The sequence below is a fragment of the Pinus tabuliformis genome, chromosome 8, assembly GCF_031772625.1.
Source record: "Pinus tabuliformis cultivar Carrire ecotype Pingquan chromosome 8, CPIR1, whole genome shotgun sequence".
Taxonomy (NCBI): domain Eukaryota; kingdom Viridiplantae; phylum Streptophyta; class Pinopsida; order Pinales; family Pinaceae; genus Pinus; species Pinus tabuliformis.
This window is the reverse complement of record NC_142294.1, coordinates 1,581,627,402-1,581,646,191: the sequence shown is the minus strand read 5'-3', so window position 1 is coordinate 1,581,646,191 and position 18,790 is coordinate 1,581,627,402.

The window sequence follows — 18,790 nt, the reverse complement described above, 5'->3', positions numbered from 1 at the left end:
ATAGAGGGATTCTATGGGGCACAATAAAAACAATATGGGGGCAATAGGGGCACAACAATATTAATAAGGGGTATAACTACAATAGTAATAGGGTAATCACTAGTATTATGGGGACCCAACATGCCCCTCTCCTTCAAAAAAGTGTTGTCCTCAATGCTTGAGTAGTTCTGAATACTTCTGCATAAAATTCTCATCCTCTCATGTGGAATCTTCAGCGAATAAGTTCTTCCACTTGATAAGATACTCTGAAATTGATCGATTTCGTAGCTGGTGAGTTCTTGTTTCTGTGACTGCTTCTGGTTCCAAAATAATTTTTCCTTCCTCGTCAAGTTCTGGCAATATTGTTTGAACTGGGAGCTTGTCGCCTATAACCTTCTTTAAACATGAAACATGGAAAACTGGGTGCAATCGAGAAGCTGCAGGAAGCTCCAATTTGTATGCCATAGTACCAATCTTTTGCAACACCTTGTACGGACCATAATACTTTGGTGATAATTTATTATCCTTCTTAGCTTGCTTAAGGGACATTTGCTTATATGGTTGTAGCCGTAGGAATACCCAATCACCTACATCAAAACTTCTTTCACTGCGATGTTGATCTGCCTGTTGTTTCATTCTATTTTGTGCCAACACGAGGTTATCCTTTAAGAGTTGGAGGACTTGTTGTTGATGTTCAATGTGATGTTCCACTGCCTGAACCTTAGAATTTTCTCTTAAATATGATGTGATGGATGGTGGTTGATACCCATAAAGTGCCATAAGTGGGGTCATTTTTGTTGTTGTATGGAAGGAAGTGTTATACCACCATTCAGCCAGAGGCAACCATTTGACCCATTGTGTTTGTTTATCATATACAAAGCAACAAAGATATCCTTCCAAACATTTGTTTACTATCTCAGTTTTCCCATCAGATTGAGGATGATAAGATGATCTATGAGCTAACTGAGTACGAAGACAAGAAAATAATTCTGTCCAAAAATTTCTAGTGAAAATGGGATCTCTGTCACTTACAATAATCTTTGGGTTTCCATGTAGCTTTTCAATTGTTTCCATAAATGCAGTAGAAACTCTACTGGCTTTAAATGGATGTGATAATGCACAAAAGTGTGCATACTTGGTAAGTCTGTCAACTACCACCATGATGACACTCTTTCCCTCAGACTTGAGTAAACCTGTGATAAAATCCATTGAAACCTCCTCCCAACGTTGGCTTGGAATGGATAAAGGTTGTAATAGACCCGGTGTCTTAATTGTTTCAACTTTATTTTGTTGGCAAACCAAACATTCCGCCACAAACTTTTGAATATCTTATTTAAGGCCATCCCAAAAAAATTCCTTCTTAACCCTGTGGTAAGTTTTTAAAAATCCTGAGTGCCCTCCTAAGGGAGAAGTGTGAAATTCCATAAGAATCTTTTGTTTTAGCTGGGAATTCTTACAGAGGTATAAGTGATCTTTGTACCATAACGAATCATTTTGCCAGCTAAATGTATCAGACGTACTGAAATCTTGTTGTAACTTTCGAATAAGTGACCACACTTCTTCATCATTCTTCCACTCCTCCCTTGCTTCATTTATCCAATCTGGTTGGATAATAGAAATAGCGCACAACAATGCTTCCACATCCTCATCCTTTCTTGAGACTACATCTGCCACTACATTTTGCTTCCCTTTTTTGTAGATGATTTCAAAGTCATAACCCAACATCTTTGTGACCCACTTTTGTTTCTCTTCAGAGGATAATCTTTGTTCTAAAAAGTATTTAAGGCTATCATGATCTGATTTTACCTTGAAGTGTCTTCCCATTAGGTAGGGTCACCATTTCTTAAGTGCATGGAGTATTGCCAACATTTCCTTCTCATAAATAGCTTTTCTTAAAAACTTTCCCTTGATTGGACGACTTTCAAAAGCAATGGGTCTTTCATCTTGCATTAGAACAACACCAATTCCATTTCCTGAAGCATCACATTCCACAATAAAGGTTTTTGTGAAGTCTGGTGTAGCTAAGACCAGTGCCTGGCACATTGCCTCTTTAAGATGTTCAAAGGCCTTTGTTGCTTCCGGAGTCCATGAAAATGCATCTTTCTGCAATAATGTTGTTAGAGGTGCTGCTATTCTCCCATAATTCTTAACAAACTTGCGATAATACCCGATCAACCCGAGAAATCCTCGCAGATGCTTTATGGATGTGGGGATTTTCCATTCCTTAATGGCTTTAATTTTGCTAGGGTCTACCTTAACTCCTTCATGAGATACAATATGACCCAGATATTCCACCTCCTGGACTCCAAAGAAACATTTGGATCTTTTTGCATATAATTGTTTCTCCTCCAATAGTTGTAGCACCCTGTCAACATGTTCAACATGATCCTTCCAAGACTTGCTGTAGATTAGTATATCATCAAAAAATACTAACACAAATTTTCTAAGGAATGGTTTGAAAATTGAATTCATCAAACCCTGAAATGTTGAAGGTGCATTGGTAAGGCCAAAAGGCATGACCAAAAATTCATAATGACCCTCATGAGTTCTAAATGCTATTTTCGGAATGTCTTCAATCTTCATTTTGATTTGATGATATCCTGAACGAAGATCCAACTTGGTGAAGTAAATTGATCCATGCAATTCATCCAGTAATTCATCAATGACAGGAATGGGGAACTTATCTTTAATAGTGAGCTTGTTGAGCTCCCTATAATCCGGACACATGTGCCATGATCCATCCTTCTTGTGCACCAATATGACTGGAGCAGAGAAAGAAATTTGACTTGGTTGAATTATACCAGCCTCTAGCATTTCTGCAACCATACGTTCAATTTCGCTCTTTTGGACATAGGGATATCTGTACGGCATGATGTTTGGAGGAACACTTCCTGGAATCAGATGAATAGCATGATCATGATCACGCATAGGTGGGAGACCTTTGGGAGTCTCAAATACCTTGGAATGATTGTCCAGGACTTTTTGGAGATCTGGAGAAATAGATGATTCCGATGTGGAAACATCTAGCGAACATAATTGTGCAATTACACCTCTTTGCTCCTTTTTTAGAAGCTTTGTCATACCATTAGAGCTGATTATCTTTCCTAGTTTCCCTGCAATACCCCTTAATTCAACTTCCTTTCCTTCCGTAGAAAATTTGATGAAATGTTCTTGAAAATTAAAAGCTATTGTACCCAAGGATTGTAGCCATTGGACTCCTAGTACAACATCAGCACCTCCCATTGGAATGGAAAGCATTGGGCTAGTCAATACATATTCTCCCATGGATAGCTTGATATTATGGCACTTTCCAGAGCAATTTCTTGTTCCTCCATTTACAATCATCACTTGACACTCTGGTGTTGGATATAGGAAGCAATTCAATTCTTTTGCTACCTTACAATGAATAAAATTGTGGGTGCTTCCTGAATCAATCAACACTATTACCTTTTTCTTCTTGATTTGTCCTTCTATCTTGATGGTTTGAGGAGTGGTAATTCCCGCCAATGCATTACAAGATATGGTCGGATTTATTTGTTCTTCATCTAGGCTTTGTTCTTGGAGTATATCCTCTTCTTTTGACCTTTCTTGCTCCTTTTCTTCTTCCTCTTCACAATCTATGTAGAATAATTTCTTTTCAGCACACTTATGACCTTTAGTGTATTTGCTATCACAACTGTAACAAAGCCCTTTTGCTCTTTTTTCTTCCAATTGTTGTGGTGTCAACCTTATAGGTTGTGGAAGACTAGGGGAAACAACAGTTCCGTCTTTATAGTTGTGAGTGGTATGCTTCCTGGTTGCCATAATTTTGCTTTCCATTTTTCTTGCTAACCTGAATGCCTTCTTTAATGAATCAGGTTCCCAAAGGCGAACATCATGTTGGATATTATCCTTTAAAGAACCTATGAACACATCAATCCTATGCTCCTCTGGAATATCTTTTACCCTTATGTTCAATTTTTGGAACTCCTCAATGTGCTCCATTATTGAACCCTTTTGTTTGAGACTTATCAATTAGCTAAAAAAAGTGTTGCTTTTTGCATCCTCATAATGTGCTATCAATTCTTCCGTAAAAATTGCCCAAGTGATAAATTGTTTACGAGAGCAAAGCCACTGATACGATACAAACTGATTTGGTTCCAAATATAAAGTTGCCATACGTACCTTTTGTGTGTTTTGCACATTATTGAGATCGAAGAATTGCTCCATCTGTAATATCGATGTTGCAGGATCCTTGCCATCAAACTTCCTCATATCGATTTTTTGAATATGGTGGGTCTTCGATCCAACATTAAAGTCTATGGAATCATGATTAACATTTCTTTTGTTCTCATCATGAGTTTCCTTTACTACCCTTTCACCATTAGTGACCCTTTCTTGTAGCAACTTCAATTCTTCCATGTCTGTCTTCAAATCTATCTTAAAATCGTCCATCTTAGCTTCTACGCCTTTCTTTAAACCATCCATCTTAGCTTCTACATCTTTCTTTAAACCATCCATCTTAGATTCTGTTCCTTTTTGTGCAAGTGACAATTGTTGCACTTGGTCTCGTAATTTTGCTATATCATGTTGCATTTCTTCCTCTTCTTCATAAGTCATGCTAGAGCTTTCAGGTTGCTTACTAGGTGTTTGCATTTTCTTTCCTCGGGGCATCAATTACCGATAATAATGCTTTACTATACCCTTTGAATTCCTTCAAAGCAAGCTTACGCAAAAATTAAAAAAAAACTACACACCTTTTTTCACCTTGTAGAAGCCTGATATTGAATCTGATGTATCTCTGTAATTTCGAATCATCCAGTTCTGAAATTGTGACCTGTAGTAGCCTTCTATGTCCTCTTTCCAATGCCACTAGTCTGATCCAAATTGTATTCTCCAAGAAAGAGTTATGCACAATCTCCCGCAGTGACCTGATTGTAGACTAGTTCAGTAGAGCGAACTTGTATGAAGTGCCACGTGTCACTGTTCCTTTGACTCTGAAAAATATATACAAGAAAACTACAATCCGTCCTCTTTCTGCACCTTCTTGCAAAATTTCAATCCGATGCTCAAAAAGAAAGTTATGACGATTTTCCCCAGGTCACCTGTTTGGAATGTAATTCAGGAGTCTGCGAAAAGACCAACTTCCTCAGATAATATCTCCAAAAATATAATGCGAAAAGCTCTAAAATTTGGACCCGAGGTTCAGTGCAATTTCTTCTCAAATGGGTTTTTTTTGTGACTTCTGAAACGTCGTAGAAAAAACGTTATAGCGAAAATGTCACGATGACCTGTTTGGAGCAGCAAAACCCTAGAATCCAAAGCTCTGATACCAAATGTTATGAAACCAGCTCAAGAAAAGATAGAAAATATAGATCAACGCCTTAGAATTCAGCCTCTTCGAGGGGGGAACCTCCTTTACATTACATAAATGAAAAATTCTTGGATGATTCAAATGACAAAACCTCCTTTCTATATATAGGAGTCTAAGGAGTCACAATATAATCCAGCCGACCTAACAATAATAATATAAAGCCACAAAAATAACAATAGAGGGATTCTATGGGGCACAGTAATAACAATATGGGGGAAATAGGGGCACAACAATATTAATAAGGGGTATAACTACAATAGTAATGGGGTAATCACTAGTATTATGGGGACCCAACACATTATGAGGATACAAAAAGCAACACTTTTTTTAGCCAATTGATAAGTCTCAAACAAAAGGGTTCAATAATGGAGCACATTGAGGAGTTCCAAAAATTGAACATAAGGGTAAAAGATATTCCAGAGGAGCATAGGATTGATGTGTTCATAGGGTCTTTAAAGGATAATATCCAACATGATGTTCGCCTATGGGAACCTGATTCATTAGAGAAGGCATTCAGGTTATCAAGAAAAATGGAAAGCAAAATTATGGCAACTAGGAAGCATACCATTCACAACTATAAAGACGGAAGTGTTGTTGCCCCTAGTCTTCCACAACCTACAAGGTTGACACCAAAACAATTGGAAGAAAAAAGAGCAAAAGGGCTTTGTTACAATTGTGATAGCAAATACACAAAAGGTCATAAGTGTGCTGAGAAGAAATTATTCTACATAGATTGTGAAGAGGAAGAAGAAAAGGAGCAAGAAAGGTCAAAAGAAGAGGATATACTCCAGGAACAAAGCCTAGATGAAGAACAAATAAATCCAACCATATCTTGTAATGCATTGGCGGGAATTACCACTCCTCAAACCATCAAGATAGAAGGACAAATCAAGAAGAAAAAGGTAATAGTGTTGATTGATTCAGGAAGCACCCACAATTTTATTCATTGTAGGGTAGCAAAAGAATTGAATTGCTTCATATATCCAGCACCAGAGTGTCAAGTGATGATTGCAAATGGAGGAACAATAAATTGCTCTGGAAAGTGCCATAATATCAAGCTATCCATGGGAGAATATGTATTGACTAGCCCAATGCTTTCCATTCCAATGGGAGGTGCTGATGTTGTACTAGGAGTCCAATGGCTACAATCCTTGGGTACAATAGCTTTTAATTTTGAAGAACTTTTCATAAACTTTTCTGCGGAAGGAAAGGAAGTTGAATTAAGGGGTATTTCAGGGAAACCAGGAAAGATAATCAGCGCTAATGGCATGACAAAGCTTCTAAAAAAGGAGCAAAGAGGTGTAATTGCACAATTATGTTCGCTAGATGTTTCCACATTGGAATCATCTATTTCTCCAGATCTCCAAAAAGTCCTGGACAATCATACCAAGGTATTTGAGACTCCCAAAGGTCTCCCACCTATGCGTGATCATGATCATGCTATTCATCTGATTCCAGGAAGTGTTCCTCCAAACATCAAGCCGTACAGATATCCCTATGTCCAAAAAAGTGAAATTGAACGTATGGTTGCAGAAATGCTAGAGTCTGGTATAATTCAACCGAGTCAAAGTTCTTTCTCAGCTCCAGTAATATTGGTGCACAAGAAGGATGGATCATGGCGCATGTGTCTGGATTATAGGGAGCTCAACAAGCTCAAAAAGATCAAAATGTTTCTTTGGAGTCCAGGAGGTGGAATATTTGGGTCATATTGTATCTCATAAAGGAGTTAAGGTAGACCCTATCAAAATTAAAGCCATTAAGGAATGGAAAATCCCCACATCAATAAAGCATCTGCGAGGATTTCTTGGGTTGATAGGGTATTATCGCAAGTTTGTTAAGAATTATGGGAGAATAGCAGCACCTCTAACAACATTATTGAAGAAAGATTCATTTTCATGGACTCCGGAAGCAACAAAGGCCTTTGAACATCTTAAAGAGGCAATGTGCCAAGCACCGGTCTTAGCTACACCGGACTTCACAAAAACCATTATTGTGGAATGTGATGCTTCAGGAAATGGAATTGGTGTTGTTCTAATGCAAGATGAAAGACCCATTTCTTTTGATAGTCGTCCAATCAAGGGAATTTTTTTAAGAAAAGCTATTTATGAGAAGGAAATGTTGGCAATGCTCCATGCACTTAAGAAATGGCGACCCTACCTAATGGGAAGACACTTCAAGGTAAAAACGGATCATGATAGCCTTAAATACTTTTTAGAACAAAGATTATCCTCTGAAGAGCAACAAAAGTGGGTCACAAAGATGTTGGGTTATGACTTTGAAATCATCTACAAAAAAAGGAAGCAAAATGTGGTGGCAGATGCACTCTCAAGAAAGGATGAGGATGTGGAAGCATTGTTGTGTGCCATTTCTATTATCCAACTAGATTGGATAAATGAAGCAAGGGAGGAATGGAAGAATGACAAAGAAGTGTGGGCACTTATTCGAAAACTACAACAAGATTCCAGTACTTCTGATACATTTAGCTGGCAAAATGATTCGTTATGGTACAAAGGTCGCTTATACTTTGTAAGAATTCCCAGCTAAAACAAAATATTCTTATGGAATTGCACACTTCTCCCTTAGGAGGGCACTCAGGATTTTTAAAAACTTACCACAAGGTTAAGAAGGAATTTTTTTGGGATGGCCCTAAATAAGATATTCAAAAGTTTATGGCAGAATGTTTGGTTTTCCAACAAAATAAAGTTGAAACAATTAAGACACCGGGTCTATTACAACCTTTATCCATTCCAAGCCAACGTTGGGAGGAGGTTTCAATGGATTTTATCACAGGTTTACCCAAGTCTGAGGCAAAGAGTGTCATCATGGTGGTAGTTGACAAACTTACCAAGTATGCACACTTTTGTGCATTATCACATCCATTTAAAGCCAATACAGTTTCTACTGCATTTATGGAAACAGTTCAAAATCTACATGGAAACCCAAAGATTATTGTAAGTGACAAAGATCCCATTTTCACTGGAAATTTTTGGACAAAATTATTTTCTTGTCTTGGTACTCAGATAGCTCATAGGTCATCTTATCATCCTCAATTTGATGGGCAAACTGAGATAGTAAACAAATGTTTGGAAGGATATCTTTGTTGCTTTGTATCTGATAAACAGACACAATGGGTCAAATGGTTTTCTCTGGCTGAATTGTGGTATAACACTTCCTTCCATACAACAACAAAAATGACTCCATTTATGGCACTTTATGGGTATCAACCACCATCCATCACATCATATTTAAGAGAAAATTCTAAGGTTAAGGCAGTGGAACATCACATCGAACATCAACAACAAGTCCTCCAACTCTTAAATGATAACCTCATGTTGGCACAAAATAGAATGAAACAACAGGCAGATCAACATCGCAGTGAAAGAAGTTTTGATGTAGGTGATTAGGTATTCCTACGGCTACAACCATATAAGCAAATGTCCCTAAAGCAATCTAATAAGGATAATAAATTATCACCAAAGTATTATGGTCCATACAAGGTGTTGCAAAAGATTGGTACTATGGCATACAAATTGGAGCTTCCTGTAGCTTCTCGATTGCACCCAGTTTTCCATGTTTCATGTTTAAAGAAGGTTATAGGCGACAAGCTCCCAATTCAAACAATATTGCCAGAACTTGACGAGGAAGGAAAAATTATATTGGAACCGGAAGCAATCACAGAAACAAGAACTCGATAGCTACGAAATCGATCAATTTCAGAGTATCTTATCAAGTGGAAGAACTTATCCGCTGAATATTCCACATGGGAGGATGAGAATTTTATGCAGAAGCATCCAGAACTACTCAAGCGTTGAGGACAACACTTTTTGAAGGAGAGGGGCATGTTGGGTCCCTAAAATACTAGTGATTACCCCATTACTATTGTAGTTATACCCCTTATTTATATTGTTGTGCCCCTATTACCCCCATATTGTTATTTTTGTGCCCCATAGAATCCCTCTATTGTTATTTTTGTGGCTTTATATTATTATTGTTAGGTCAGCTGGATTATATTGTGACTCCTTAGACTCCTATATATAGAAAGGAGGTTTTTTCATTTGTATCATCCAATAATTGTTCATTTATGTAATGTAAAGGAGGTTGCCCCCTCGAAGAGGCTGAATTCTAAGGCGTTGATCTATCTTTTCCATCTTTTCTTGAGCTGGTTTCATAACATCCCCCCTCTCTAATCTCCCAGGGTAAGGAATTGATCTGTAAATCTCTTGGGGTTAAGGGACCTATGGATTTTATAGAGTATTCCCTTGTTGGCATCCGTCTTTCCCACTCATCTGGCCAATGGGTTTTGGCTGCTTGAGTTAGGTTCAATCATTACTATTTATGGTAAGCAGAAGCTCTCTCAAGATAGAGATGCAAGTGTTCTACCACTAACTCTTGAGGGCCAAGTTGGGAAGATCAATAGATAATAGGATAGGTGTGATCCTTACCATTTATGGTAAGATGTATCCCTCCTATTATCGCCATGCAATGGGATAGTTGCAATCCTTACCTCATACGGTAAGTGGCACCCCCCTTATTACTTGTGGTTTCCTAGGTGGTAACATTGGGCTCCCCACTAGCAGAGCTTCTCAGGTGGTAGCATTGGCTCCCTGCTGGTAGAGTTTCCTAGATCGTAGCATTGACTCCCCACTGGCAGAGTTTCTTAGGTCATATCATTGGCTCCTCGCTAGTAGAAATTCTTGGGTAGTAGCATTGGATTCCCACTAGTAGTGATTTCGAGTGGTAACAGTGGATCCCTGATGGTTAGAGCGTGGTAGATTAGGCTCCCCTCCAATGTCAAATTCTTCTTGTGTTATATTTTAGAGTGCTCAACATATGTGCAGAGATGAATAACAATGAGTATATATGAGCAAGGATGAGTAGAGATGAGAAGGGATCAGTAGAGATGAGCAAGGATGACATTTTATGATGACGAGATATTTGTGATGGGACATATGTTGTTGTCAGTAATTTCTCCCTATCTGAGAGGGAGTGTTAATTTTTGGTAGCTTAAGGAAAATTTCCTTCCTTTGGACAATCTCTTTCATCAAGGAAGACCCCTCCTAGCCCTGTGAAGAATTTAATTTGGTTGAGGAAAAATATAATTTTATTACGGAACCCACATGTGCACAAAAGGACAGGTTGGCCCTAACATGAAATTGGACACTCTTGGATGGTTATAAATACAACTCAAGTGACCCTTATTTGGTGATAATAATTTTTATACATTATCTTCTCCTATCTTCTTTGGTTTAGCTTGCACAGATATGAAGTTGGTTTGAGGAGATTGATTCACACAGTTCTAATATTTCAGGGTCCAAAGCTTCCACGTGTGGATTAGGGTTTTGGTCTACAGCCACAGGGATGCTACAAAGAAATTTCGGTTATAGTTGCTCACATGCAGGCCTATCTATGCGGCTGGAATGTTTCAGTCGCATGCACATCTCACTCTCTATGCGAATAGAATATAAGTTTCATTTTGATAGGAGAAAAGAATTGGCTGCAAATGACCACAAGCTTCTGAATCATGTTTTTTATTATTAGTGTTGCTGGGTTCATCTCTTGAATATTGTTTGGTTGATTTTGTTGGATAGTTTTGTGGTTGAAGATCTGGATCATGTACTCTCTCTTTGCTAAAAAATTTATGATAGTCTAATAAGAAGAAGAATTTGAAAGGGTTTTCTCCCTTGTGGGGTTTTTCCATGGTCTCCTACCAACCCTGATGTCTCTATGTGTGAATGATTTTCTTATATTTTTCCTTTATATTCTGCTGCATTGTTGATGATATTATTCTTTCTACATAATTGTAAATGATGTAATGATTTTATAATGTTTTGGGGTGAATTAAATGATGAAATTCATTATCTAAATAAAAGAACAATATATCCCTAAGAAAAATTAATAACCAAACTCCAAATTATTTTACAAACACCCATCTAAAGAAAGCACGACCCCCTGATGTGTAGGAACCAACTTGCCTAATCTAGCAGATCCCTTTTCTCATCCATTTTCAAATGCAGATCCACAAATACTTTGTCACTTTAAACTTAAGATTTATATATGATTCTCTCACTACTTCAACTCTTAGTCATCTATATATTCCACTGCACTACCAATATAATCATGTTTTCCATACTCAGGCCCATATCTGATCACAACTTCTCAAATCTGCTCAGTCACTCTTTCCTCAAATTCAAATACGATCACAACATTTTAGCTCTGTTATGGGAAATATTTCTTTATAATCTCATATCTGATCCAACACTCAGATATGCTCATTTTACCAATTACCAATGTCTCATATCTTAGATCTACATACAAATATGTTCTGAACTCTTTCTCTACAATATCATATATGATTTAGCACTCAGATCTTCTCATTTTACTAGTCAGCAACATCTCAGATCTCATATATAAATACATATATGTTATGGACTCTTCTACCCAACTCATAATTCTTTGAAACTCTTTAGACTCTCTTGGACCTTATTGTTTTCTTGTGTTTTGCAACATCCACCAATTTTTCCACTTACTCAACCTCTATTTTTCATCAACACGACCTCTAACACTCTCAACCATTTCACAAACTTGGCCCTATTAGAAGCTCAACCTTTTTAAATCTTGATTGGGATTGCTTACATTTTCTTTTATAGCCTCAGTACCTTGAAATACCATGGGTATAAGTCCATAGTTTCTCCCATGGGTTTTTTTCACTTTTGATTGTATCAACTATACCAAGTCAATTTGTTGCATCAATTCAATCACTTACCGATATTCATCAATTCCTTTTAAAAATGTAGATCCCCGTGCTTCTTGTATAGATCAAATTGATTATTCGACTCTAAGAGAATAGTAGTTATCTCCTAAATACTTCATTTCACTAAGATTCTCTCCTTTTTTCCACACACACCTCTTCAAGTTTCCTTAACTCTTGATATATACACAAACACAATGTATTTTTTCTAGCAGACCATAGTGCGTACCATAAACTATTGGTGCTAAAAAAACAAAATCTTGTTTTTGTTTCTCTCTTAAATTTCAACTCTTAGGCACATATGATCGTGATCCATGATCAATGACTTATGTGAAAAAGGCGCTTAGCTTCACAATATGTAGAGTTAGGTTAACTTACAATATTTGACCTTTTTTCTTCAATCTGGTATATAGGTTATTTTATGCTATGGCATGTGTGATAAACACCCTAAGGCCTGAATGTCTAGATACATTTCTAATGACTAAAATTTATTTCCACGATGCTCTGTCATATCACACTACTATGTTATCTAGCTAGTCCAACAACCAAAGATTCATATCATCTTTGTCATCCAATCAAGTTATGCCACCTCACACTACCATGACACTATCCCATGTCATGCTGACATGCCATGTTGTTATACCTTGTCATCATAGTGACATCATCTTGCCATGTGGTTTCCTATGAGTGATGCCATGTGTCACCCAAACATATGCCACTTGGCCACCCAAAAATTCCAAATCTTTCTACCACACGTCACATTCATAGTGTGTCATGTCATCACCATTGCTACATCACTACTACTTGGCACCATCTATCATCCTACTTGTATTGCCATGTTAGTTGCGGTCCACCACCTATTGAATTATGGAGAAATATGAATCCAAATGTTTAGAAAAATGGCATATCTACTCCATGCCCAAAGGCCTGGATACCCAGATACATCCTCTTGTAGCCACATCATCAAGCCAACTTAGCTTTCAATCCATCTGAGTCAATCAATCGACATATACCAATTTTCACTATTGTCGTGTTGATTCCATGTCTGTTAGAATTTAGAAAGAAAAGGATTAATTTGAATAGTTCCTAAGCCAAATGGAGAAAACTTTATTTTCTACATCACTAGTATGACTTGGATTGTAGCTAGCTAGAGTGAGATGGACTTGTCTACTAGTTAAATCAATAAATTCGAGTTTGTGGGCTAGAAGTAGAGTTGGGAATGAGTTGATTGCTAAGATATAGCAATCTAGTTGAGTTATTGTTATTTGAACTCTGTTAACTGAGCTTTAGTCATTATTTGAGTTAGTTGAAGGTCATATGAGTAGTTATGATTGTTGTTAACTCACTCATCTCTTAGTTAACTAGTCAATCAGCTAAAAATAGACCCATTCATGCATGGAATTTCAATTTCCTAGTTGAGTGGATGGAAAACGCACATTTGTATTTATAATTATATATTGTTGAAAGTATAATGCTTTTACACTGAGCAGGTGATCAATTCCCCTTATATTTGCGCAAGGAAATAGCGAAATTCCCTATCATTTAGGAGCTAATTTCCTCTAGGATTGCACAAGGAAATAGGAGGTCAGTTGAGGCTTATGATTGGTTAAGTGTTGACCAGGTCAAGTCAGGAAGTAGGAAAATGTTTTACAGTGTAGGGTGTGCTTAAGCATTGAAGCAAGAAATTGTAATTGTTTCTCTTTCTCATATGAATTAATGCAAAGCAACAAAGGGGTTTTTTCCCAGTGGGTTCCCATATAACATAATTGTGTTCCTTGTGTTTTGATCGTTTCATGTCATTGCATGTTTTTATATCATGTGTTTTCCTTTCTGCAAAATATTAGAAGAAATTTATGTCTCTTGATTTCAGTTCGATTTCATTAGCACTAGAAAATTTCTTGCAATTTCTACATTGTACCAGAGCCTTGGAAGAATGCATAGAAAAATTGTTCCAGATCTGCTCTCAGATAAATTTCGATTTGCGGATATTTTGGTGCAAATTCTCTTCAGTGTAGGAAAAATGTCTTTCAATAGATTGAGGTTCGAATATGCATTGGAGGGCACGTCGAATTTTCTTGCTTGGAAAGAGAATATGGAAGTTATCTTGGATGAAAACGAAGTATGGGAATATACACAAACTGATATTCCAAAACCAGCAACATCATATGCACAAGAACTTGCTCAGTGGAAGAAAGACATAACAAGAACTAGGAGGATTATTCTGGAGGGTGCCAGAGATCATGTGGTTTCGAACTTGCATGGAAAGGAGACTCCTTTTTCAATGTGGAAAACTCTCATAGATCTCTTCTGGAGCATTGGTGATACCAAGAAATCAGCATTGAGAGATAAACTCAATGATGGGCCTCTAAATTAGACATAAATTAAGGCCCATCTAACTATCATTCAACACATTAAACCTCTCTTTTTTCATTAAATAATGTATTTTTAACTTTAATATGTTCATTAGGAAGGTTTATGGATAATTTCATATTTGTGCCTAATATTATTTATTTTTGTGGAATATTGTGAGAATATTGGGCAGATTATGGAGATTTGGAGGAGGAGATAATACAGGGACCTGCTCCCTAATACAGGAAGATCAATATTAAATAATAAATCAACAAGATATTTTGGAATTATGGCACAGATTGTGGAGATCCAATGATTGAAAAAATCTAGGAATGTGTTCCCTACCATTTAATGCAGATTCCTAGTGTTGGGAACCAAATCCACTAATCAAGGGATTTTGGTGGGGAAATATTCCTCCTTTCATGGGGAATGATTCCAATCATTTTGTATAAGTACCAAGTCGAATTTGCCTCTAGGGGTGGATTTTTATTAGTCTTATTGTGGAGAGAACTCATACTTTTGCAGCTCCACTTTTATTTTCTACAAGGTTGTAATTGTATTGATGGAAATAATGAAGATTGGTGACATGTTCAGCTTCTAAATCTTGGTCTCCTTCATAGTACTCTAATTTTCTTTGGTATTGGCCATCCCAAGAGGCTCAGAACCCTTTTGTATCATTTACTTTTCTTCCTTTTCACTTCTTATTCACATGCATCTCTTGTTCTTGTTTTCTATTTCTGCATTTAGTATTAATGATTTCTTGTTGTAGAATTGGGTTAAATGGTTGAAGTAAGTTATTTTTTAGGATAAAAAGTATCATTTCATCATTGGAATAGCTTTGGAAGGTCATATTAATCATTGAGCTACTTGTATTAGTTTGTTTATTCCCAATCTCAATTTCTAGAAGTTCCTTGTGGCAAATAATAGTAAATTTATGCTATTTTTTAGAGCATTCTAACGAGCTTCAATATAGTTGATTCCACTTCATTAGATCAAAAAAAAATTCTAGTTAATAAAAAAAATTACCCCATTGCATTTTCACTTGATTAGGTTAGGCATTTGATAGATTTACTATCTCACTAGTTCTCGAATTTCTAGATTTTAGACTAGTAATATTTTGTTATTTTTTAGCATGGGTTAACAGAGGTATTTTTGAGTGATTCCACTTAGAATGGAGACCTAAGACATCATAGTCAATTAAAAAATGTGTCCCATCCAATTTGGATTTGATTTGGTGGTTATTGGATGAAGTATAGTTTCTTGTAGTACTCTCCCAGCGTGTATATATTTGCCCAAGTTTTCTCAAGAATCTTGGCTATTGTCCCTTAGGGTTGAATCAAAACCCCTAGGCTCTAAATAAATGATTAGGTAAGACTAAATACCACTTATTACTTGCCTCTCTACCCATGCAAAACATTTAAACGATTTGGGTTAATGAACAAATTTAGTAATTGGATAATACAATGATGATTTTCTTGATTTCCACATCCAATGAACTCTATTAATGGATCTAAACTCTTTGAAATGTAATGGCTGACATTTAGTTCATGATATTTACTTTATGCCATTACAATAGGTTTATTTCCTTGTATTTTATTTCTTGCAATAGGTTAAGGTTTCCATTTCGAACATTTCATTTTCTGCAATTAGCTTAGGATATAATTTTATTACATTCACTCCATTACATCATGACAGCAAATGAAGGACACACTGTATGTTGCACATATAGTGTCGATGCCTCCTAAGTTTGTACGAACCCCGGTTGATAATTAAAGTTGGTAGCCTTGCGAGTTGCAACATTCTTGTTGCAATACTGAGGCTTGTCACTTTTTAGCGTCGTTGCCGGGGAGGTGTCAAAGTATGCATTGTTTTCTTCGCTAGTTGATTCATTTCTTTTACTTTTTGCAACAACAACAAAAATTTCATTAGGCGTATTTCATTTCAAAAACAAAAAATTGCATTGCATTAGCATTCTTATTCAAAAAAATAAAATAAAAAATACTTCTCCAACACCAACCCCCTTTGCATTTGATCGTGTGGTGCAGTGAAAGCCACATCAACATTCACTTTTGCAGGTAGAAGAAGAAGAGGTGGTAGAGAATGAAGAAGAAATGGATGGAAATGATGACAATGAAGAAGATCCTCTTGGATTTCCCATTCAAGATAGTGATGTCCTGTGCATATGAAAAACATCCCTCCATCTTTTCTTCCAAACTTTCATGGTCTAAGGTCAGAGGATCTGGAAACCTTTCTTTTTGAATCTGAAATTGTTTGTAGATCTTATGGTTACTTATTAAACACTAAAAAATTGAGATTGTTTCCGGTGACATTGAAGGATAGAGCTCTTAAATGGTTCATGAGTTTAAGGACTAATTTAATAAGATCATGGAATGATATGAAAAGTATATTTCTGGAAAAATATAAAGATCGTGATCTTAAAGAAGAAATATTTAGAATGAATAAAAAAGAAGATGAGAGCCTTGATAATCTAATAGAGATGTTCATGTATAATGTTAAGAGGGAAAAACTACATTATTTAGGATCTGACACACTACAAACCCTCTTACTTATAACAATTATGGATGAATTGATTGATCTCCTTGATCTCATGAATAAAGGTGATGTATACCAATTATAATTTAGAAATTTGTGAAGCATGCAAACACATATCAAGAGGAAGGGCAAGAGTAAGTAAATCAACATCAAGATCGGTAAGTCAAGCTAAACTTGTAAATTTGTTTGATGACTTTAAAACATAAATTCTTAGCCATCCAACTAAGGAAGTAGAAATTTTAAGAATACACAATGAGCAAAAAGAAGATGTTGATATTTTTGTTTTCCAAGCAGAATCACATCATTTTAAAAATTACCCCTCATTACCAAGGTTGAAGGAAATTTACCGAGAGGACAATGAAGTAAGCCAATTCCCAATGTAGCTATGTTATGTAGCTCAAATAGGACCATGACAACCTATTCAACCTGATATGATGCAAGAGCCTAATTCACAATTTCAAGCTTATGCACATCCATCTCAAAGTAATTGGAACACACCCTTTCCTTGGAAACCTTGGCCATATCAACCCCAAAACCAATCTTGGCAACAAGGTTGGCAAGGAACTTATGGGAGCCATCCAAAATATCCTAAATATTTTCCTCAATATCCTCCATACCCAACTCCATGTTATCCCTACCATTCACCTCCACCACATCCATCTCAAATATCCACTCCCACTCAACTACCTGTACCACCATTTCCAAACCCACACAATGAAGTAGCTCAACCCACTTACAATGTTGAGGTACAACACTTCCAAATATCTCCTCTTGATCTAAATGGTATTCATCTTAGCTTAGGAAGAGTATCACAAAAAAAAGATTCTCTTGATATCATTGAAGGACAACATGCAGAAAAAGAAGATTCAAATGAGAAGACCAAAAAATCATGGGCTACACTTGATGAAGAGCAGACATCAGAATTAGATATTGGGAAAGTTCCCTCATGTTTACCATCAGATCCTTTATGTGTTCATGAGAATAATCAACAAAAAGAAGAAGATATGAATTTCATGGAAGAAGAATACATCCAAGATGATCCAAATCAGCAACTGGACGAGAGGCATCACAACTATATTGAAATATGGTTCCAGACAATCACTTAGTTGCAGCAATACTCTCTTCTTCAACTATGCTTGATATCATCAAATTCAAAGCATTTGTTCCCTTACATCCAGGTACATGTCACAAAATATGTTTCGAGCCTACACATGATTTTATCTATCATCCAGTTATGCAAGTGGCACCATTGGAAGTATATTTGCTCTTGAAAATGATTTTGTTTTTTTAGGTAGAGTAGGATAGGAAAAGAAATAAAATATTAGGTGAAAACCTCCTTTGAGGCACCTGAGATTGGCTCATTGATTGAAAATCTCCATGAGACAGTCAATGGGTTGGAAAAAAGAGAAAAAGAAAAGATCCTAGGTGAAAACCTCTTTTAAGGCACCTAGGCATACCTACTAGTTGAAAACCTCATTGAGGCGGCTAGTAGGCCTAGAATAAAAAAAAGAAGAAAAAATAATAAAAAATCTTTGCTCCATATATCTCTTTGATGGATGTAGGTGCTCTCCAACATCTGCAAGCAACAAAAACAAGTTGGAAACAAAAAAAAAAAGAAAAAATTGGTCAAAATTCTAGTCAAAGGAGGTCAAACTTGGACTTTCTCCTCCTATGCTCAGATTCTTCAGAAGGACCAATACCATGCCAATCCATAACCCTCATCTATTTCCACAATCCACTCATCATTAGCAAGCTTTTCCGACTCATTTTCCTTGTCCTAAAATACCACAGGAAACAGAAATACATAA